Source organism: Cinclus cinclus, chromosome 16 (assembly GCF_963662255.1).
Source record: "Cinclus cinclus chromosome 16, bCinCin1.1, whole genome shotgun sequence".
NCBI classification, from domain to species: Eukaryota; Metazoa; Chordata; class Aves; order Passeriformes; family Cinclidae; genus Cinclus; species Cinclus cinclus.
The window spans coordinates 13964218-13989036 of record NC_085061.1 but is presented as its reverse complement, the minus strand read 5'-3'; the positions used below and the strand labels follow the sequence as shown (position 1 = coordinate 13989036).

At 39.0% G+C, this 24819-nt stretch overlaps 1 protein-coding gene across 1 annotated transcript in view; it reads right to left on the bottom strand.

Moving 5' to 3' along the window:
• Window positions 1-24819, bottom strand: part of RBFOX1 (RNA binding fox-1 homolog 1) — a 1143703-nt gene that overhangs the window by 334462 nt on the left and 784422 nt on the right. The window lies entirely within an intron of this gene.

Below are 24819 nucleotides of genomic sequence, written 5' to 3'. Positions count from 1 at the left end.
TACTGTCAAATATTCTGAACTGAAATAGCTTCTCTCTTCTGTTTCATTTCTCTTCACACTAAAAAGGGTGATTTTGCTGAATGTCTTCATGCTTTGCATGCTAGTGTGACTTTCAGCTTTGTCATCACAACATGAATCATTATATACACGAGTTTGAGCCAAATTATGTGTGTGCTCCAATAGATACATAAAAAACAGCCTACTGAGAATTGTCTTAGATTCTAACACAACTAATTTAAATCCTGTTTTCATTCAACACCTCTGTCAGGCCTTTCATTTTAGCCATCACAACAGCAGATTTATAAATTGCAGTACTTCATTAATCAGGTTTATTGAGCCAGGTACCCTTGAAGATCTTTACTATTCGCATTGGCATACTCTATTATGAAATCATTTTGTATTTTACTGTGTTAATAATAAAAGGTACATATTTATTCAACATCAGTGGTCAGGCAGTCAGATGCAGAGGATGAAGCTACATGTTTTATTCAAGGTCTCAGTGGAAAGCAGAATGAGGATCACTTTGACTCTGAAGATACCTGCAGCTTTTCTGCTAATATTTTTGATTTTTCTTAACTAAAAGGATCTAAATACTTTGATTACTCAGTAATTCTAGGCAGTAAAATCTATACTGCTGAAGTGTTCCACTGACAATGTTTTCAGTGTAGTCATTTATTCTTTCAGCTTAGTTCATGCTGGACTCACTGTCTGTAGCTCTTTAACCACACTCAGCAGCGCATTTTGTCTTAGTCTGGGGAATTTTTTGGAAAGTCCTCATCAAAGGGAGTAATCCTTTACTTAATGCAATGTCAAAGCTGCAAAATATACAGTAGGTGAAGTCAGTAAAAAAAAAATATGAGCATTGTATTTGCTCCTTACTCCGATTTTAAAAAATCCTATAGTTTTGTTCCTTTGTTATTTTAGTCATCTTCACAACTGTTTCATGTTCTCAATTCCTTTAGAAAAAAAAAACCAAACCAAACAAACAAAAAAACCTTTGCAAAGGTGTCCTGCAGCACTGAGTACACAAGCAGCACAAGTTAGGCTGGAACTGGCACCCTTCTCTAAACCAGGAGAAAGGCACACTCTGTGCCTGCACACATTCGGTGCAGAAAAACACGCAGACTTCGGTCAGCTGAATAAAATACCATCTGCTTTTGAATATGGGCACTGACACAGACTCCTATATGTGTGCTAGGATGTCTCTAAATAGGAGAGAAGAACACCAGAAATGCAACCACAAAGGAGTTGAAATTCCTAAACATTCAGATTAAATTTGTGCTAGAGTCTGTTACTTCCTTTTCCTCCAGACTTCTTCCCAGATGTTGATCTAAAGAACATTTTTCTAATTCGGACAAGTACAATTCTCTCTATTGGACCCACAAGTTTTATTCTACAGAGTTGTCAAAACCATGTACTACTGCCAGGAAAAAATATCTTATTGCTATTGCACACACTTTATTTCCCCCCCCCCCCCCCCCAACCTGTTTCTGTGTATCTGCCTCCTCTAGTTTTGGGGAAAGAAAACAAATTTCAGTTGCTGACATGCTTTCTGCCTTGTTTGATCAAGTATCATTCTTAAGCTGCTACTGAAAAAAAATCTCTGCTAAATATACACAAAATTTCTGACAACTCATTCCCTATTATTAAAAAGAACAGCAGACTGACAGGAACAAAGCACACCTCTGACTAAGCAGATATTAGTTAAATGTTTATAAAATTTATAAAACTGTATTATCATACATTAGGGTATTTTTAGTCCAGTATTTTGGCACCCAACAAAATGTGGAAAACCAATAATTTGTATTTTAAAAACGCATTTACCAATAATTTTGTTCCACTTTTTCCTATGACATTTAATTGCATTTGACTTTTTCATGACATGCAATAACTTTAAGCGCTTGACTTCTAACTCAGAATATGAAAATTGAACATGAGGTCAGTGAGAACTCAAAGTAGTCCAGTCTGAACAAGCAGATGGAAAACAGCCAGCCATGGAGCTGTTTGCTTGGGAATCAAGCAGCTGCTTATGCTGTCATGTGGACAAACGATGCTTATTTTTCAAAGTACGGAAAAGAGGAGGAGCAGCAGTGTGCAGAGAGAGGGGTTTTGGAAGGCTGGGGACTTTGAAAGTTTGGAAAGTCTCAGCTTTCAGCCATCGGATCTCATTTCACCCACCAGAAGTTACACACTAGGCACCAGCCAACTTCAGAACCCTCCGCCTGGAAAAACCCCAGCAGGTATATTTGTTACATCCTGAGCAAATCCCATCACCTCCGGGGAGGTGAGTTACACAGGAAATGGGAATGATAATCTGTAGTGATCAAGAATACCCCGAGTCACTGCAACAATCTTATTTTGGGGAGAAAGGGGTATTAAACTGCAGCAGCAGCAGCTGTAACCCCTCAGAGAGAATATATTCTCTTTTGACTTCACTACATCCTAAATCAGTAATGCCTGAAAGCCTTCAAAGGTTCTTGGTGAGTGTGAACTCTGATTCCTACAGCACAGATGTCTATTCATATAAAGTACCAGACCAAAAAAAAAAATCTCCTTTGTCCAGGGAAGGAGGAAAGTATAAATCAAACATCATTTAATTGCTTAAGCTGTCAACAGTTTCCTTCGACAGGGTTAACAGTACTAAAAACTTTCTCTACTTTTTGCAACTTTGAAATAAATATTTAAAAAACAGCGCCTAATCAAGACTGTTCCATTCAACAGACAGAATGAGTGTCTGTGCTCTGCATTCCTGCACAATGGTTTTAGTTAGCTAAACACATTCAGTTTGCAATAAAACAAACTGGGTACCACTGTCATCAGTAGAATTATTTTAAAAAAAAAAAAAAATTAAAAAAAAAATCAAACTGTAACTATTTGGTAAGATATTAGAAAATGGGAAGAAATCAAAATTTTCTTTTACTCTCTAAGCATCCAAAATGTTTCTACGTTACACATGACATGAAACAACAGGTAAGCACTACCACATAAATGAGTAAACACTGAAAAATTCTTAATGTAATAAATTAATTTTTACCCCTTCAAAAAGTGAAGACTACATTTTCACACAAGTTGGCTATTTTAAATTTTAATAATATTGCTGAGAAGCTTTTTATAATTATATTAAAAATTGATGTGATGCCAGGAGAAAGCATTTCAAGTGCTGCTGTGAGTTTATACCTTGCACCTACATCTTTTCAAAGTCTCTTGTCTACCTAATGCATTTTTTACATATGCTGCATCTTAGGTACCTACACATGGCCATTTAATGCATAGAATTAACAATCATAATAGTTCAGAAAAAAGGGATAAAAACTATGAATACAAAGCCTCTATTTCCATCAACAAAACCACAAAGTAACAATATTCTGTTACAATTTAAAAAATGAAAGAAAAAAAATATTCTCTGCTTCTTCTTACCAATCTTGAGATTTTATACAAATTATTTATACTACAAAATTCAGTTGAAAATGGGAAGAATACTCAATACGCAGGTGTAATAGTGCCAAAAGAGAGAAGGGCTGTTTAAAGAATTCTCCAAATCAGAAAGCCAGAACAAAACATGCATCATATATTGTAAGTGAAAACAACAAAATAAAAATGCAATGGACACACTTTTAAATGTGAAGTATTAATTACTGGAACCTTTATATGAATTACTAGGAGTACTGAAAACCAGGAATTAGTACCATTAGAAACTGCTTGTTACTGTGGTCGCTTTGCTTAGAGAATTTATATACATCTCTAAAAATAATAACTAGAAAAAATCATCAAAAATTTAAAAAAAAAAATACAGGACACTAAAAGTCATAGAAATCTGCATATCTACCTGCAAGGAAACGTATTTCACAAAATTTTCAAATTAACAATGATTCCTAGTCTTGGGGAGGGTGAAGATCCCTGGCTTTTAAACCCTTTGAGCCTGTGCCACAGAAAAACAGAATAATACACAATAATGCATGTCCTGTCACCTTAGTGTGCATATCAGAAAGAAGGGCTTATCCTCACATACTTATTTATTTTTTTTATCCTCACATATTTACTGTGCATCTCCTTTGGATGGTGGCAACCCAAACACCACAGCACAAACTGAATCAAAGACAGACTGCTGCAACTGAGGGACCTGATTGATAAATCTAAAAAGAGAATGAAATTCATCCTTGCACTAGCAGCTTCAATACAGAATGGTGGTAAGGGTTAAAAACAAGCAGCAGTCGGGGTTGCTGGTAAATGCACAGATACACTGGTGAAAATAAGGGACTTGTACTATAGAACCCAGAAAAAAAAAAGAAAAAGACAAAATCATAAGGCTCAGTGATTGGTGAGCTCCCGAAATGATAGCACAGGTCAAAGTACTGAAATAACAACTTAAAAGTCTACATGCAGTGCCCTTTGCACAGATGACAAAAGTTACTGAGATGTAGTGGAGGGTCAACAGAAATGAGAAGAAAGCATAAAGGGAGATTTCCAACATGAACCACAAGCAATTTAAAAAGAGAAGGAGTGACTACTGATAATATCTCAGACTCCAGCCTTACTCCTCTGCAGCCTGTTTTGCAGAGGTGGCCCAGATTAGCTGCACGCCTGTCTATTTTTACATACATTTAAATTAAATAAATAAATAGATTGTCAAACGAGATTAGTTTAAAATATTTTCCCAGAAGATGTACAGGCTTTGAAGAGGAACACAGAAAAGCTTTTAAGTATGCAGATTTGTTCACTGATTTCTTTGGGTTTTTTGGGGGTTTTTTTCTGCTAAGAAAAAGTGTTCTGTATCAAAACCTGGATGAATTCACTTTATAGCTTTACTAATATAAATATATGAATAGCTTCACTAATTCAAAACATACATGCCACAACACAACGCTGTTTTTAAGGTGAGATTTTGCTGCAAGGAATCAGAACAATGCTGAATATAAAATCACAGGAATAGGAACACAATATCTATTTCTTTATCTGCAGTTGTCAATTGCCAGAAACTTCAAAAGCCAAGACAGACTGTGACAATTAGTATAGAAGAAACTGGGTTAAAGTAACGCGCGTTAGGAGTTTTAATCACATTAAGATTGTTTCATTTCTTACAAAGAAAGCAAATTCTGAGCAGCCACAAGTGATGCAGTATTTGCTTTGTAACCGAACCACACAGTGAATCTTACACACTTGCAATACGTTCTAAGGCAATGAAAAGCCAGCAGCGCGCTCCGCCACATCCTGCAAATCACAAAAATAAATTGCAGCTTCACGTTAATGACCCGGTTTGTTTAAACTCTGCCTGGGAAGGAGAGCACATGTAGTGCAGCCCAGCCACGCTCCCCTGCAGCACACACACCTTACACAGCACAAAACACGCTGCAGCTACAGGCTAAAACCCACACTCCCAAAGTCCATTCAGTACCAAACGATTGACATGGAGAGAGACACTACCTACCCACAAATACATCATCATCTTGAAAGAAATCAAGGGCTCTGTCAGCAAACAGAAGTCTCCTTACTTCACCAAGTATTGTCTGGAAGGAAAACTGAAAACAGTGGGTAGAAAAATCTTGCCTTTTTTCTGTCAAGTCCTCACAGTTCTCTTCGTATACAAGGTATTTTTTTAGTTTGCTTATGAGAACAGCATTCGTTCAGTGGCTCTTTCTGCGTGTGAAGTGACTTGCTTCAGGCTGTCTTTTTCCTTCCCTTTTTCTCCCTAACTCAGTCTGTCCTTTCTTTACTGTCAAGCTTGCTTAGGTAACAGTTCTTGGTGTATCTATTTAATGAGCAGGTCCGTGCACTAAAGGCAGCCAACTACACTGGAGGGGGGGGGGGGGGGGGAAGAGGGAAAAAAAAAGTAAAAATAAATAAATAAATGGGAATATACCACTTCCTGATTATTATTATGGGATCTACAGTCACCCCCTCTGTAGGAATTTGTAGGAGGATTTCTAACACGTCCTGAGGGAGGGGGGGAATCCTCAGAGTGACTCTGGTGGCCCTCGAGCCGTTACCTCTCCCTGCTAAAGGACCCAGTTCACAAACCCCACATTTGAGAAATATTTAAACTCAAAGCAAAGCTCCTGCAGGAAAAAAAGGAACATGTACTGCACCCTGCTTCTCCTTTATCTCTTTAAATGTACTTCAGATAAAAGCTGCATCCAGTCAGGTCAAGGCCTTTCCCAATCTTATTACGCTCACACAGGAGTGTTCAACACACTTTTCTACAGCCATCTACTGTCTCCACGGTGTTATTGCTGCTGCTCCTGCTGCCAGCACGAGGAACACAGAGTGCAAACAGTGAACCAGACCATAGCAAAAGTGTTTGGGCTAATTTTATTTATTTATTTTTTTTGCTTGGATTTTTCTTTTTTTCTTACCATAATACATATTTCAAAATCAAAGTTATGATTGTGATTTGAATGTTAAATAAAGTTTAATAAAGAGAACTGCATTTTTTTTTTAATTGAATGTACTTTATGCAAATGAGTGCACATGCAAGGAACTCGAGTTTTTTTGACTGACATTTGGAGTTTTAGCCTTTGCTACAAGAAAACACTTTTAACTCATTTAACCCATTTCATTAAAACACACAATATACTCAGTAAATTGATCAACATCGTCCTCAGGTGAGAAAAAAATTCAAAATGCAAAGGAGATTTGGTTACTTTTAAGGCTGCATAATTGGATATGAAAATCATGCCTGACCTTGTGAGCTAGTGCATGCCACACCCTGACCATGACACATTTCGGGTACTGATGTGCAGAGCACAGTCTGTCTACCAAGTGCCTCAAGTCTATATCATAAATCAATAATAATTAGAGAGATGAGGTATAAATTGGTCATGGAATGAGATTAAACACAAATTTTACCTTATTTTTATGTTTGATTATTTATTTGTTATCTTTGGACACAGACTTCTCACTACTTAAAAAAAAAAATAAAATCCCGTTCTTTTTACTTAGAGACCCCAATCCGTTTACATATTCAGCCTGACCACACAAGGTAAATTGTCACCTAAATAATTAAAATACATTAATTAAATTGCATAATTACTCACTGCACCAGGGCAGGTAGCAAATGGAGAGGCACCTGCTGAAACAGCCCAGATCAAGAAGAAACAACAGCAAAGCAAGACTGGGGGGAACAAACTAAAATCCATAGAACTAAATCAACTGGAATCTGCCAGCAGGGTGAAGTCCAAGTAAAAATACCAGCTGTACCACTGACAGTTCAGAGATAATTGAACAGGAAAACGAAACAATCCGTTCACGTGGCACTTCACAGTAAGATTTCAGTAAGAAGTTTATACAGATAAACAGATACATACACACACACAGCTATTTCTGCTCCATCTGTGAAATAGTACAGCCAGGTAAAATGTTGTTACCTCTTTTAGTGGAAGCAAAAGGCAAAGATTTAACACAGCAGTTCCTAAAAGTGATAATTTGTACTGTAATATGCAAGGACAATAACATCTCTAGCAGTTTAGTGCAGTTTCATGAAATGAAGCCATTCCTTCACCTGGGTAGACTACAAGAGGAAAAGAAACCCCTTTTGTTTCCAGTTTTGAGTTGTTTAAATGATCTGGCAGTTTAGCCACCAATGCTCAGCACTCTACCTGGCCCAGCCCAGTCACCTTTAAGCTGTACACCTTCACCTCCTTTAGTCTCCTGCATCGTGCACTGTGTTCTGTAGTCAGTTACACTGTAATAAACCCGAAATATCATGTTAGAATGAATTACATTACACTGGTTAGGCTGAAAATACATTTTCTGATAATGTATCTGAACATCTGTCAGCCAGCAGTTCTTTCTATCTGTGTACCTCAACTGAACACAGAAGGCTTTAGAATTTTCAAAGACTAGTTAAAGATTTTATTAATGTGATAAAAGACTGTGCACAGCTATTGCCTATAAATCACTTTTGTATCAAAATTTCCCTGCTTTGGAGCACAGTCAGCATATGAAACTTCAGGGAACGGTGTCCCAAGGCTTTCAACTACTTACTCTCTATTCTAAATTCTCATTATTAAATTGGTTACTCAGTCAATTCTTCACATCTCATTCCACCAAACAAGAGGAACAGTTTCTAATGCTGCTGTACAAAACCATTCATTTCAAGTGTTTTATTTTTCACACAGATTTTGTTCAATACTTTGTTAGATCATCTGTAGTTTCTACCTGCGCAGGTAGAAAAAAATGAATAAAAAGGTGACTGAAAACAGGTATATTACTCTGCTTTTTGCACCTATGGCTGAAGTTTAAACCAAACCCTACTTGCTAAGGTCACTTTTTACATGTTCTGCATTTACAAACAATGCGAGGAAAGTGAATAGAAGGTACTGACCACAATCATTTTAACAAAGGCTGGTCCAAGAGAGAAGACATCGGGTTCAGGTCAAAGGCTATTGAAACCAATAAAAACCTTGTTGTTTTCAAAAACAGGCAGTCAAACTCCGGTACCAATCTGGGTATTTGTAGTTTGCTGCTGTAATGGCCCAGTTGCTCTAATGATCCCAAGGATGTTCACACGGGGCTCTCACAGGAGCTTCCAGCTTCAGAACCAGAATTACTGTGTGAGCCTGTACCACAACCTGAAGCTTTATAATCAAGCAGAATATAATTTATTTCTCTACAGAATCTCGAGGGATAGGTGAGATATTAAGGGTAGATAATAGTTGGTAACAGCAACGAGGAAACAATAATTTTTGTACTCATAATTAATCAAGATTAGTTATATATGTGATCAGCATATTCTTATTGGCACCTAAACAGTCTCCATTTCTAAAATATCAAGCTCTAGATTCTAGGAGTTCCATTACCTTATTAAAGGACCATAATTCATACAGATATCTTGGCATATTTATTAATGACAAGGAAGATTGGAAATAGCACTGATATTGCTGCTTACTGCATTTGAAGATAAGAAAATGCAGACTAAGTTCCTCCTTTTGCAGGAGGGATACAAGACTCTAGGAACTGCAGGAATATTAAAACAAGCTCACTGCTAGATGGTATAATCTCTGCTTTTCTAGGTGCTATATGTTCATATAGAAAGGTATCAAAACCATAGATATGACTAATGGACTGCAAAGAGAAAACTTACTGACTTTAATGAGTCTGTGTTTTCAACTAACATCTCTTCTTCTGAATTTAAACTAGAGGGATTTAATAATCCTCAAGAAAAAAAAAAAAGCCTAATAAAGGAGGGAGCGAACGTGATGGTAATGATTACACTGCTGTTACTGGTAATGAACTGGTTTCTTTTACTTCAACTTCCCCAAGAAAAGATACAAATTATGCACATGATACATGAGATTCAACAACGCTAAAATTTCACATAATTATACAGAATACAAAAAATAATTTGAAGCACTTAGAAGGCTAGAAATATTTGTGTTTGTGCTTAATTTCCACATCTTAACAGCTTCATCTATCACGGCTATATGTAAAATGAAAAACTGAAAATTATTAGGAGGCACGGAAACAAAACAAGCCTTTAATCAGTTCTTGTGTCACTGCAGTTTTAAGGGGGTGGGTTTTGCTGTGTTTTTTTCTGGCTTTTGCTTTTGGAATTTCAGCACAAATGCAGAAGAGCAACTGAAGTGCAGCTTCATGTACAGCTTGGTTGGCCTATAAACTGTGTTTTCACCACACAGGTTTTGGAGAGGTTTTTTTGTTTTGTTGGGTTTTTCGTTGTTTTCTCCCCCCCGCCCCCCCATTTTCAATTAATTTCCATTACTTAGCCCTTCTGTCACTTTTGTTGCAAGAAATGGGTCTCTGTGCTCATTTGCTGTACAACAAGGTCAGAAGATTGTCCCAGGAATGCCTGAGGAGCAACCAGCCAACAATCTGGTCGTTAAAGCTCAGAACAATTGCACATCCCCAGTCAGGACCCCTGGCTGTGATGAGCTGTGCCCCGTGCACAGCCCAAGTGGGACCAGCGGGATGAAGGCAGATGGGAGATTCCTCAGATCCCACGTTCCATGGCACAGGCACGGGATGCACACAGCTGATCATTTCCCACAGCAGGAATCCAACTTGGCTTTCCCTTTCCTCAGCACGGCAAGGTGATGGGAAGAAAACCATGAGGGGTCTGCCCCTTTGTCTGGTACAAACACTTCATTTGTGATGGGTCTGGAACAAAGTCTGTGGATTATTTTTCCCACCACTCAAACATTCTATCCTCGCAAAACTCAGGGTAACTGAGTGATTATAATTAAGCCAAATTATTAGTGATGGTTGTTCAGTTGCTAAGAGCTCAATCAATCTCTTACCCACAATTTCAGTGGCAGGTGCTATATTGCTGCTGCTTCTTCACTCTCTTTGGTGAGAGCAGACTCAGCCAAGAGCTCTGCCAAAGAAAGCCCTGGATGCCACAGAAAAACCTTACATAATCTCACCTGGTTTTAGGATGCCAGCTGGACTCCAGCTTCAGTCTGATCAGGGAGGGTGTTACTGTGGGTTGATGATGGATTTGACTTGACTTAAATAAGGTTTGATGAAAGAGAAGTTTAGCACAAGGACAGCGGGATCAGAATTTACCCACTGCAAGAAAGGAGTTTTATCTAAATTTCCTGAAAGATTATGGCTCTCCAGCTTTCTTCTGGACAATGCCCAGGTGCGTGTGCAAATCTTCCCCTTGACTTTGGATACTCTGCTTATACAAATCACAAAAAGAAACACATCTGTTCCAGCATGTAATCATTCACACTTGAACAAAGCAAGCTGGATATCAAATATTGAGTACTGGTAACAAGGGGCTCTCAATTCATCTGTTCCTTGAGAATTCAGATTGGTTGAATAAAATCGAATGAATTAAGTATCTCAGGATACTCTGGAGCAGAAAGAAGAAACTAATGTCATCAGTAAAATTACCTCCAGGCAAATGTTTGCTTAGCTTTACTCAGCATCTTCTTTCTATTCCCATAAAATCCTTGCTTCGAGAGAACACAAAGACAACTTGCAATCTTATAATGCATTTTTCAAACCTGGCTGAGGGTACTTCCATCTTCACAGTAGGACACATAATTATATTCTCCTTAGAACAGGCTAATATGAAACCAACTATTGCTAAGTATTATCTAGTTATTGAAACACAGCAAAAAAAAACCTCTTTTCAAGATATTACACTCAAATTTGCTTTGGGTAAAGATCTGCTCCCCAGTAGTGGAGCCAGCTAATCCCAATTCTCAGGTAACACCAGCCCCATGCTGCTGCTGGCAGAACCATCAATCAGCTCACATCAGCTGATGCAGGGACTTGATGGGATGGGAAAGGGATGGCACTCAGATAAATAAATAAAACTTGCCACACTTGCACAATAAATCAATACAAAGTTGTCTCTAGGACTTCTTTAAGTAATTGAAACTATTGTAAGTTAAGATTTTGTTTTAAAAAGGGGAGTAGAGGTTAACATTTGGTAATCATCACTAATATGATAAAAGGTTCCTATTACCAATGACTTAAGGACTTCTTCCCTGTAATTTTCAGTTTATGAGTATATAAATTGCTTTGTTATTTAGTGCAGGCTCCTTAAATCCTGAAGTCTTTATGCACTGGATGATAACAAATGGATCAGTTTTACCACTTATAATAGTTCAGTAAATCATGGAACAGCCTACCTTTCAGCAAAGCCATCATACAGAACTTATCACAGCAAACCTATCAGCTGCTATTTCTGACTATATATCTGACAAAACTAATTCATGCTCTGTCTTCTCATCTCACTTGTTTTTTAACAAGGTGCGAACAGCCTCTTAAGTGAGGGTGGGTGATATCAGTGTTTTGATTTGGTGAGGGACAGGCACATCCACAGCGTGTGCTGAGCATGCCTCTCCTGCTCCCAGAGCAGCACTGCTGATGGCAGCAGCTCTGTACAGCAGCCCTGTGATAACAAAGGTGAAAAATCTGCTCCTCTGCCCCCTGAAAGCCCAGGAACAGCACCAGAACCAACTGGGCTGGCCAGCATCTCCAGTTCTGCTCACAGTATCAGAAAGGTCCCCGCAGCAGTGTCCTGGTGGAGGCATTGCCCATCTCCCAGCAGGACAAGTGACAAACAAGGAGACACAGGGCCAGGGTTTTAGGGAGGCACTGCAGGGGCAAGGCATGCGCTGGGAATGGAAAACTACAAAACTGATCTTGCCTATTCAGAGAGAAAACAGGGAAAAGGAGTTACATAAGAGGATTGAGATAGCTACAAAAACAGACCAAAAGCTCATGCTACAGGTGCTAATCACTCCCAGAGTATTAGCAGTGCACAAGAACAGCCCTGAGTTAACTCCAGTAACAAAACAGCTGAGTTTGGCATTTTTGAGACAGTTGTCTCACAACTGATGTCTCATTAAAGCTGTTTGGTTTTTTTTTTATACCACATCACAGGTGCAGAGTGTAAAACCTACACAACTACTGGAGTATTTTTTGCACAAGTAGTGGCTGTGTTTAACAATCAGGGAACTCATACTTTACACACTGAATTCCTCAGCCAGGTACACAAAGTGATGGTTTGGCAGCGGCATAAGCCTGGAAGTAACAGCTGTCTTCAGAATCTTCTGCTCCTCATTCCCAAGGAAATCAGAAACTGTTTGAGGAGCTCTAATGGCACCATCGCACTGAGAAAAGGAAGCCGTGATGCTGCTCTTTAATAAATCAATGCCTCTTTGGCTGCCTTCCAGACCACAAAAACACTTTGGGCATCTTTGCCTGCCTTTCATTTTGTGACTTGTAGGGCCCTCTCCATCATCTTGATGTCTGCAGATTCTCTCTCTTGCCCTTTTTCTTTTTTTTTGCTTCTACCATGAGACTCACAGAACACTCACCTTTAATAGGTCTCAGACTATGTTTTTCCAGAAACCCTTGACATTTTCTGAAACCTGATTTTTGTGTATTAAAGACAAAGAAGTAGTGAGACAATAATTAAGGCTGCATCAGCGCTTTCTTAAAGCATGCAACATGCTGCAGGCACATGCATGGCCAAATGGTTCTGATTTTCTCAAGTGGCCTCACATTATTTTGACATCACTTCAAAAATACTGGGAAATTTCTGTCCATCAGTCCCAACCCTGACAGGGAACCCAGGGCATGCCAGAAGGCAAAAGGAGATGGAGAGTGTTTTCTGGGAGTCTGGCAGTGGGAATGTCGTCCTGACATCTTGGAGCATGGCACGTGCGTGAATGGGTGTGAATGCAGCTAGCCATGGTCTCCTCTTGTTCATGCTGGAAGCTTAAAAGTACAAATACTCATTTCTAGGGTTTGTTTAAACAGGGCATGGTTGGTTTTGAAGAACAGGTGTTTCTAGAAGAAAGCTAAATTCAACACAACTCCAAAGGAGTTCTTGTGGTTGAGTAGATGCCCTTCAACCCAGCAGGTAAATGCACAGAGCCCTGCTCCAACACCCTAGCACAGGAGATCGTGCTGGCACTTGATAACCAGGTCACTATACCACTTCCAGTGTCCCCACAGGAGGAATTCTTTTTTTTTCCTGGCCTTAAAAAAAATAAAAATTGGGAATATGCAGCTTGTGGCAAAAGGTCAGATCAGCACAGTATTCCGTGCATGTTTCAAGCATTACAAATCATGGCAGTGTTCTCCTTCTACACCCGCTTGCACAGCCACCACCAGGTAATAATCAAACCAACCTGTGAGTAATTCAGATCGCCCCACTGCCTTCCAGGATGTCAGAAACTCCTTCAGCAAACTCAGCTGGATTGCCTGACTATTCATTCTCACAATTCAAAAGTTCACTTCTCATACAGTTCTTTTGCCTGCAATCAAAACACTCCCTGCATCATCTCCCCTTCCATGAGCTGCCCATCCTTCCCTTTATTAAATTGATTGTACATTCGAGATGCTGTGTTTACCTCAGACACTCTCCCCATTATGAGGGATCCAGCCTGTACACTAAATATTTAATTTGTGTTCTGAGATGCTTTGAATCTATGTATTTTCTATTTTCCTAGAGGGTTCCCATCAGTTGGATACTTCTTTCCCAGCAACAAAATGCAAAGTTAACTATTTCCAAGAGCAAATGCACAAGTACTGACACTGAAAAAACCCAAAACAAATTACACCCTGTTCTGAAAAGAGTGACATTCTGGAAATATAACCTTTGCCTCAACCCAAAATGTAAATTCTTCTGCTAGTACAGGCTGATAATACTTTGTGCATGTGAAAATATGCACATGTGTGAAAACAGATTTTTTTTATTTCATCTCCCCCCCTCCCCCCCAAGGTGGGAAATTCTGCAGTAGCATCACAAGGAGAGTTTGTTCCACACTGTACTGTTCCATCTTTCATCAGAGACAAATCACCAACACAATGGCAACATTCATTCTGATGCAGCCCAGGGTTACTGCTCAGTTCTGAAGCACTTCCCCTGACAAAAAGGTGGTGGCACTTGGACTGAGCCTAAAAGAACATCAGCAAGGGGCAGAGCAAAGATGTGCTGCTCTTGTTTTCACAAACACCACACACCTGAGCAGCAGCACAGAGCTGGGAACAGTCCCCATACCCCTTCTCTCCGGGACTCAGCTCCGAGGAAATTGCAAAGTGCTGATCAAAGGCATCACAGCACTTCTTGCTGTCTTTCACTGAGCAAGACCTTGCTAAACCCCAGCATCTTTGAAACTGAGCTTTGCAAGCAAACACTGTTAAAGCATTTCAAAAGATACTTTGATTTTGTTCTTTTCATTTTTTATTTTTTTTTAACATGAAATTTCATCTGTCAGTATGACAAACAAGCAAAGACTGTTCAGAATTGGGTACCCTGCTTCTACTTAGTTATTGTCTCCTAAGAACAAGTTACATTCAGAGCAAAGGGGTAACAAGCAGGGCTTGTTTTCCATCCTGACCTGCACTTCAAACGAGGGAATTCTTCATGAGCACGGCTCATTAATGCAATTCTTTCCAGGCAGGGAGACTCGAGGCTGCAGGATCAGGTTGCATAAAGCCCACCTGGCCTCTCAGAGGTGATATTTGGTGGTGTTCTCTGAGCACTGAGCCGGGATGCTTTCTGCACACTGAGAGAATCTCCAGGTTCACTCAGCGCTCTGAATTCCAACTGAATTCAACTCTCCTGTGGCTGTGCAAACCCAAACACTGAAGTCAGGCACTACCAACACCAAATTAAACATACACTAAAGTTCTCTTTGCCTGAGATGCCCCTTTTAAGACTACTTCTGTGTTCTAAATTCCAGTCCAAGTCCAAGAATTTGACATTCTTTCCTCCAGCTGGCCAAGAAAAGGCACTCCCTGTGCCTCCAGCAGGAGCCTAAGCAGGGAAGAGGATGAGTGCTCCATATAATGCATCTGAAGGGCATCAGTGCCATGTTTCAGTGCCAGCAGCACAGCAAAATAAACAGGGCAAGCATTTGGATGGGGTTTAGTTCAGAAAAACACACAGCAACATCAATCTGCTTTTGTTATTTACTGTAACAAAATCAAAAAATCGTCGTCTCGACTGTATTTCCTCTATATTGTATCGCCACATTAATGGTAGTTGGATTCCAGATGCACACTTAGTAAACTTATTTCTCTTTTTAATAACTTCAGTGTTTGCCAGGAGTTTGAAAAGAAAGCTTGGATGATTCTGAGTAAGACATGGAAATATAATTTCATTAACCCATTTGAAAAATATATTTTTTTCTTTTCCTTCCAACCTTTTTTAAGTAAGAGCCAGTGTTTTCACATCATTATATATTTAGTATCATATAAGCCGCAGAGTTCTCTAAAAATTGTACACATCTGAAATTTAAACGTAAACCTAATACAATTATGCATTATTTTGGAGTCTCTAATACATTTTTCAAAGAAATTAGTGAAAAAAAAACCTTCAAAAAATTTGGCTCAGAATTATAATTTTAAAATACTGAATAGAATATGAAAGACTAATTGTTTTCAGCCACTAGATCTGGTTTTCAAACCAGAAAGAACTGCATGGCAATGCTAGCACACCACGATTGCTCTGTTCTGATGTCAACATGTGCAAAAAAAAATTCCAAAATTTGGATACAAATGAGTCAAGAAAAGTTTTGTTATATTTTTAACACCGATTCATATTCAAATATTCAAAATCTACTCTCTCTGTGCAAAATAGACACTCTGGATACAAGATGCTATCCTGAAAAAAACCCCCACAATCCCATCATGGACTCCACAATTCCATCTGAGCATACGGCTGGGAAGGTGCTGAGCACCCAAGATTTGCACATTGGAAGGGTTTAGGAAAAAATATGTGGTTAAGTGAATTTGTGGGTTTTTTCCTAGATTCACAGCTGTTTGTTTAAGGTTTTTAAAACCAATTCTCTGTTTAAAGGTGAAAGAAAATGGTAAATTATTATACTAACAGACTTTTAATGTATTTTGGACTATTATAATCCAGGCAAACATTACAAAAAACAAATCCTAATTTCAAATTAAATGATAACTACAATTAGATTTTAAGTATCTGCATTAGTGGAAGCAGGAGTGTGAATGAGGTATGAGATACCCTGGACTTGGGAGCCCAATAATTGAGCCAAAACTCAAAAAAATAAACTGCCTTTTCAAAGAATATGCTGCCAGGGTTCATTAAAAAAAAAAAAAAAAAAAAAAGGGGGGGGGGGGAAAATACCAGTTAGAGTGTCAAGAAAAAAAGAACAAGGTGGGGGGGGGGGGAGTTAAATTTTCAAAAGGCTAGATTCTTTTTTTTTTTCCCCAGTACCTACAGGTTTTAGATGCAAATGTACAAGCACTAAAGTGTGTGCCTGGAATCCTCAGCAAGCAGGATGTTTACAATTCCTTTATAGGAAGTAGCAAGCAGATGATTGGTTACCTGCATCACATAAAGGCACTCGCCACCACTTGATCATGAAAAATTGTGGGAATAAAACAGGAGATTAATGCAATCTACCTTAAAATTCCCAGGCAGTGTGTTAAGTAAAAAAAAAGGTACACCAGATATCAAGGATGTATCTGAACCATAAAGTATTTGGGGCAAAGGCAGTATTTTACTCTGTACTTGTAAAGTGCATGTAATTTATGGTGCTATATAAATGATTTTTAACAATGATGAAAACAGTTGTAGGAAGCAGTGGTTCAGAGGGGGGAAAAAAAAGAAAGAAAAAAGGAGAAATGAGCTGGTAGCATATGAAGCAATCTACAGCACATAGGGAAAACCAACCAAAAGGTAATAAAACTATTCATTATGTGCTCTTTGGAGGGCAGCTGCTCTCAAGTACCAAAGTGACCTTGAGATGAACACCACGTTTTTCACTTCCAGTGTTGAACTCAAAGAGATACTAAGAGTCCGAAGGCAGAGATAACTACTGCATGAAAGAAATGCTGGCAATGGAACTGGTGAGCACTGAGTGCATCTGTATTTTTGCCCATTACCTATGAATAAGGGGCTAGTTGGCACTTGATTACATACTTGGGATACATCTGCAGCCACTCCTTCACACGAAGGGCTCAAATTTCACTATTAGTGGAGCATAGAAAACGCCTGTGATCTGATGCACTTTGGTTTTATCTCTCCCTCTCCTTGTCTGTGCTACACTGTCTTTAAAGAAAACAGAGGTGATCAAAGCTTCAAAATACACAACAGCACACAGATATGGAGGAGAAAGCATTCCCAAAACAAGGTCAGCTCCTCCCAGGGGTGAGAAACAGCAAAGATGCTACAAATCAGCAGAACATTTTTACCTTTCTCGAATTCCTGGCTCATAAAACTGATGCTCCAGATACCATGCTACAAATATGAAAATACCAGCTCGGGATTTCTTCCCTTTCTCAATCAGTTTGTCCCCCAGTACCTGCTGATATTGGTGACTGCCTCAGCCAAGGGACAGGACCTTGCACCTGGCCCTGTTCAGCTTCATGAGGTTCACCTGGCTCCACCTCTCCAGGGAAAAGTGGGAAACTCTGGATAATACACTTTCATTCTAAACAATTTTTTGCTGCAAGCCTTTGTGAAAAGAAGAAAAATTAGTCAATGAAAGGTGTTTGTAAAATTCTCTACTTCACTTGTCTTCCAACACCAGGAATAGCTCCTTCTAAAGCCCAAAACTTCAAGATGACATAAAACTATTGTCAGCTTGATAAAGCACGGATTCTGTTTGCTTGGTCTAGCTTCTTTTTATTTCTTCCTGGGGATTACACGGAGTTTTTTGGGATCTTGTACCAAGAAAGCCATTCGTGTTGAACACGAAGATTTGGATTTCAGGACAAGTTGGGATTTTGATGCAGAACAGAACAGAGCTCACTTACAGTTACAGTTCACTTATTCTTACTATTGAAAATGTCGAGACTAAGAACAAATGCAGACTTCTAAGATCCTGACCTATCCCAAGCCAAGATTGCACTGTTTAACCAACAGTGTGGGACATGTTCATGTCAGCCACAAGTCAGCAGGATTGGATCCTTACCTGTATTTATAGATATGTATAATACAAATGCATACTCATATGTGTATATTTGCATATTAATATTGATTCATGTGTTTCTGGTTTTTGTTTTAAGGAGAATTTCTTTTTCCTTGCATTTTGGCGCTTTGAAAAAGTTGGGCAGCTACTTGAAAAAGCATAGTGAAATGCTTTTGTAAAGTAGTACATCTGATCAAATTGAAACAAGTCTAGAAAGATTTTACAGAACAGAAAAAGATCATTAACATCAATACAAGGACATGATAGCCAGAATAAAATCTATATTCCTTCATTCTCTCTACTTGAAAAAAATACTGGTTCCAGAAGTCAGCATGGCTCAGTGACTATATGGTCCTATAAAACCACATTGTTTGGATTGTTAATGTAAATTTGTTTGGATTTTTTTCTGTTCTTACAATATTTCCAATGCCTTTCTTGTTCCTTTTAAAAATCTTGATGCTCAGTTTTGTTTTTTTTTATATGAATCAGAACAGAAATCCTCCATGCAGAAGGACCAAAGAGTGTGTTAAAAATCCAGCCCAAGTACCTGCAACTGGGAAGCCCAACAGCATCCATGCAAAACCACACAACCCCCACACCCAAGCCAGAAAGAACTTGTGGAAACACCCGGGGAAAAAACAAACAAACAAACAAAACAACAACAACAAAAAAACCCCACCCAAATCAACCAAGAAGAAAAAAAGAAAAAAAAACAAACAAAAAAAAAACAAAAACAAAAAAACCCAAACAAACCTCAACCACAAACCCTCCAAACTGCACTGCAAACTAGATAGAGTTTCCTGCTTGAATTAGGTGTGACACTGAAGAGACTGTGATCTTTGCTAGTCAAATTGCCTCAGCAACAGCAGAGGTTGAAATAATAAGTCAGGATAGTATAAACACTGTTAAAGCTGTGCACTCAAAGGTCTGATTTCCAGATGATCAAAGAGAAACTACAAAAGCTGTGTGAAAAAAAAAAGTCTCCCTCTCAACAAACACCAACTAAGCAAGAAAACCTTTCTTCTTTTCTAGGACAGCAGCCCTGCTCACAGCAAGTGTTCTGCAGCAGGAGCTGTGTGCAGTCACTGCACAAAGTCTGAACCAAAAGCTGCTGTTCTGAGGGCAGAAGCTGCTCCCAAAGCCAGAGTGGGTCCAGGACTGGGCACTGCTCATGTTTGTGCAGCAGGAGGAAGAGAGCCCCGGGATATCAAACTTAGGTTGGGTCCTGTCCCAGCAGCCCTTGAACTGTCCAAATGTATTTCCTTCTATCCCTTCACAAATTTGCCACTTCCTGAACCTTTATCACCCGTAGTGAGCTATTCCCTGTCCCTGTGGACAGGTTGTCTGTGTGCAGATATGAGTTTAAACACACACAGTATGGAATTCAGCATTTCCTCAAAGTGCTGCAGCCCTAACTGGAATCTGTCACCCTAAGCACACTCAGTGCAAATATTGCTTCAGCCTCACCAAAAATTCCTGTAATCCTTCACTTCCAGCAATTATGAAGCACCACACAGAGAAAATACTTGACTGTGCAAAAATCAAAAGTTCAATTCAAAAGAAAGTGGCACCTGAACAGCAGAAAAGCCTCTGCCTGCTGTTCTCAGAAAGAGATGCCAAAACAACATCAGGACAGGACAGGAATGGAAAGTTTTCTGAACAGCATTCCATCAGGAGCAGAGTCAGGACAATGCCTGAAGGCCTCTTAAGTATTCCTGAAAGAGTTCAAAGAAATCTGAAGTGAGTGGCACCACTGCTGAGCAAAGTGCTGCAAACACTTTATTTTCTTGATCTATTAGCAGTTAGCATTTGATGGGAACAAAATCCTTGTGGTGAGAGGCCATGGCACTTGAAACATGAGACTTGACAGTATTCATTACCTTGCTATTGTTTTTAATTGCAATATTATTAAGCAACGAATTGGAAGCCAGCATTATGAATTACTAAACTTGGGAAGGCTCCTAAAATTCAGCAGAACTGCCAAGCAAGACTGCAATTGAAATTTACATTTTTCTACTTGCCTTATTTTTGGCACAGATTTATTTCAAGCTAGGTTAAAATGTAAATGAAATCACATCCCTACAATTAACTCTTCTCCCCAGTCTTTTTCAGATCTTATTTCCAAGGTGGTGGTTTTGGGATTTTTTTTGCCTTTTTTTTTTTTTTTTTTTTTTCCCTGAGCTGAGATGAGTATTACTCTTTATAGAATCACTGGGAATAGAGTTGGTAAGACACTGAGTGAGAATACTCCAATTTCTTTCCATGTCAATGCGTAATATAAATCAGGAACCAAAAAATACATCATCTTACTGATCTCACCTACCTCTGTCTCCTCACTACACCTACACCTAGGGTGACACACACAGCTCACTTCCAGAATAACTACAGGAACTGAAGCAGGATCACTCTAAGCCACTTGTCTGGCACATCAAATGCAGCACATGTGAATTGCTAAGGAAGGAATGAGTAGTAAACACACTGGATTGATCCAACTTCACAGCTATCTCCCCTTTGAACCCTTTTCCCTTGGAGGGACATAGAATACTTGCTAGTTCCCAATTACTCTTCCAGGCAAAACAGACATACACTGTTTACAAATGCAGTCCAAGAGGTTTTCAGGGGAAAGGCAAAAAGTGATATTTTTATTACTGGCCAGTACCAGCTGCCCTGTTCTGCAGAAATGCTATGAATTCCATGTTGCTCTCTGATAACATCATTGACTCTCAATACCAACATTATTGTGTTATTATTATTATTATACCCATTTCTTTGCCTCCTGTCCAGTGTGGGAAGAGGTAGATGGAGAGCAGAGGTTCTTGGCCAACCACCTGCCCTACTGCCACCCTGAGTAACTTCAGAAAACCCTCCAGAACAACACCTGCTTAACAAATCACTTCCACTCTGTCGTCTTCTCTCCAGTTATTTGTTTTGCACTGCTCAAAGTGATTAAAACATTGGTGCCTATCACTGGATCACAGTGCATCTCCTTAATGCATCAGAGGAACACTGGACACAAAAATGTCAGTGGATTATTCTCAGTCATTGGAGAAAGCTAAAGCCACAACAATGAGCTTCAAAAAGTTTCCTTGAAGTTTCCAAGGGCCCTCATCAATACAACCGAGCACATTACAAACCTGATAAAATAATGCACTGAATAAAGACACAAAAAAAGCTAAATACTGCGGGAACATTGTTGCTTAAAAATGATGCTGGGCATCAATGGATTTGCTTTTGTTTTCTCTCTACCTGGCATAACTCTGATATATATTTTGCTGCATGTTGCACTTTATTTCATTTACCATATAATATGCATGACAAATAGAACAATATTGACTGCAAAACTTCTGTCTCCTTGAAACTTAGAGCACTATAAAGCCATAAAAGTTGATATTAAATACAAGATGATAGTAAGAGCCTGCCCTGCCCGTATTTCAGACTAGAGAAGGAACTCTGGCTGCATATAATGTATCTTGATAATAAGCACATGTGAAAGAAGCTGTTAATTAGAGCAACAACTAGGTCACTTAAAATTTCAGATCAAGGAAGCTAATCACACCATTTGCCATTAGACCTCATTGGTATTCACAGGAACATTTATAAAGCCTCCCAACAGCAGAGTTTAAAATTGCTCTCTGCCCACCTTGAGGAGCTCATCTGGTGTTGCTGCACCAGGACCAAACACATTTGCTTCTATAGCACAACTCACACCAGTACAGATACAGTTCATTTTAAACCATCAGACTGAATTAATCATGCAAAATAATAAATTATGACTCGAAGGTTGGGTAAAGCTCAGTAAGCTTTAAGTTAGCCTGTACATTTAAGTCACGTCCTTAGGCTATGATAAAAAAGAACCACCCCAGGTTCAAGTCAGACCAGCAAGGCAGGTTTGGTGGGGACAGCAGACAGACTGAGCTGCCACTGCTCTTATTTATAGCTTTATGTTTTCCAAATAATCTCTACTTAGGGGTCATATCCCAATTTTCTTCACAGCCTTAAATAACCTGGACCACGCATGTTTCAAAGGCTGTTTTTCAGACTGAAATATAAGCAGAAAAGCACTTTTAAACGATTTTGAGCAAGCTGCGAGTTCTGTGTCTTTACAGGTCATTTTGAATGCACGAGAATGCCAACCACACACAGAGCAACAAGGGGCAGCAGGAGAGAGTCAGTGAGGAGGAGAGGGTGTGACTGTCCAAAAAGATTTATAAACCAGGACTGGATAACACAAAACACAATGAACGGGAGTAAAGAGAATCATTATTTTCTCTAAAGGAAATACTGATGAAGCACAGTGTGTGGAGGGAGGTGAGGAGAGCAATACTGATGAGTCAATTTGCCTGTAAAAGACTGGGGTTTTTTTAGTAGAACTTGATTTAAGTGACACCAGATTAGAAAGCAAAAGGACATTAAGAAACATGAAAACAGTTATTATTCAAGGCAGCACACTGTAATGAAAATCACTGCCAAGAGAAAGTAAAACTTGAAAGATGGCATCGATGCCTTTTTTTTAAAATCAAATGGAAATTTACCAAAGTTAAGGTATGTTTCCAAATGGAAGAAAAAAAAAAAACACAACCAGCCTTACTAGAGATAAAATTCTCATAGTTTTTTCGCATAATTTCTCATTTAAATAATTCAGGTAAAGACATTAATATCTACCTGGGGACTGTACCAGGTTTTCAGGGCAAATAAGTTACACACTTGTGGTTGTTGAGAATTTCAAACATTGAGTAGAAAAGGGCTATATCCTTAGTTATTAGGATTATTATTCATTGTAAATATAATGTATATTGTCCAGAGGCTCTCATAAGAATGAGTTCCATTACTCTAAATGCTTTATTCCATAACAGTGACGTGCTGCTTTACATTTAGAATTTAAAAGGTAGTGAATGGATAAGAGGTGAGAAATGTCTGAAGAAATTATTTTAGTCAGATGTGGATATTTCTTTCTACAGCTACACAATGACTAATTATTTATTTATACTGTTATGCTTTTAACAAGCCTTTCTTTTGAAACTTTTTAATGACTCTTAGACTAAGGAATTACTAGAAAATTTAAAAACAGGAGAGTGGCAGACATTTTCATCATAGATTTAGCAAGGAAGTGGGAGATACTGTATCTTTTTTATTGTTTTATTAGGTGATCTAACAATAACCTGGTTTACTTGGTTTAACAAACAACAGGATCCTGACATTTTGTTGTTTTAATCCTGTTTCCTTGCTCTATTTCAAATCTTTCAGCTGGGATGAAGCACCACGTTTTGAGAGGAGACTGCCTCACATCCAAGTGCTCATGGCAGCTCACAAACCCCAAAAGAAAATACTGCAGGCCCACAGAACCTGATTCAGGCAATGAAACATTTCTTTAACAGCACTGCTTGGCTAGGGAGCCAACCTAAAAGTGGTAGAATGGTCAAGTGACCCTCTCCTAGTGTTCAAGGTGCAACACGTCTCCACAGCACATTTAAATTTCAGTGTGACCTTCTCTCACAGCAGATAAGCTGTGAAAGCCACAGGGGTCTCTGGATGGGAGCAGAATTTACACCAGAAACTGTTTTTAGTGTAACAGGAACACCACAGGAGTTGTGGAAGGCGTACCTAAATTTAGTAGGTTACAGACATGGTTCTGTCTTCAGGTGCCACATTTTGCTGTGACACAGACATCCTAAGCACTGAGCTCATTGTTGGGCATAAATGTGTAATCCTGGGATAGAAAGTTTCACTGCACCACATTTTATCCGCTGCTTTGAAAAAGCACACAAATTTACTTGGAGAAAGAGCTCTTAGCCTCCTCAGGTTATAGTTAAAAGCAATGTTTTCCTTCATTCCAGGGAGAAAATAAAAGAAATGAAAGCTTCCTTTGTTCTCAAGGCACTGCTACCTCTTGAAAAGCTTGTCCTTCAGGTATTTTTGCAATATTTTAGCTTTGACAGCTGCTCTGTTGAGACATGAGTGCTGATAAAACAAAGCTTTGTCACTCCAGCTCCAGTACAATGCAATGCAGTCACATGTCAGCAAGCAAAGAACAGAGGACAGTACGTGATGCATTGCTCTTGCATAACTTGTTTACCAAAAATGTCATTACAAGTGTGGTGAGGACCAGCTGAAGAATCTAGATATGTTGATGAAGTTCATCTAAAGAATGGCTGGATGGACAAGAACACTGCACAATTACGTTAAGAAAAGTATATTCTTCTTTATACTTGCAGGTCATGCAGGCACTGCTGATGCTTAGTAAACAGCAAACAGAGTTGCTTTTTCTATTCCCATCAATAATTTGGTTTGAATAGAATTATACCCTTCCTTCAGGCCTACTTCTCCCTCTCTACTTGCATGTGGGATTTCAAGTAAATACTCATCACGTGCTATCAATAGATGTAGGTCTATTAAGAAACACCAAAAAGCTTTTGGTTGGTTGGGATTGTGTTATTTTGTTTTTAAAAGT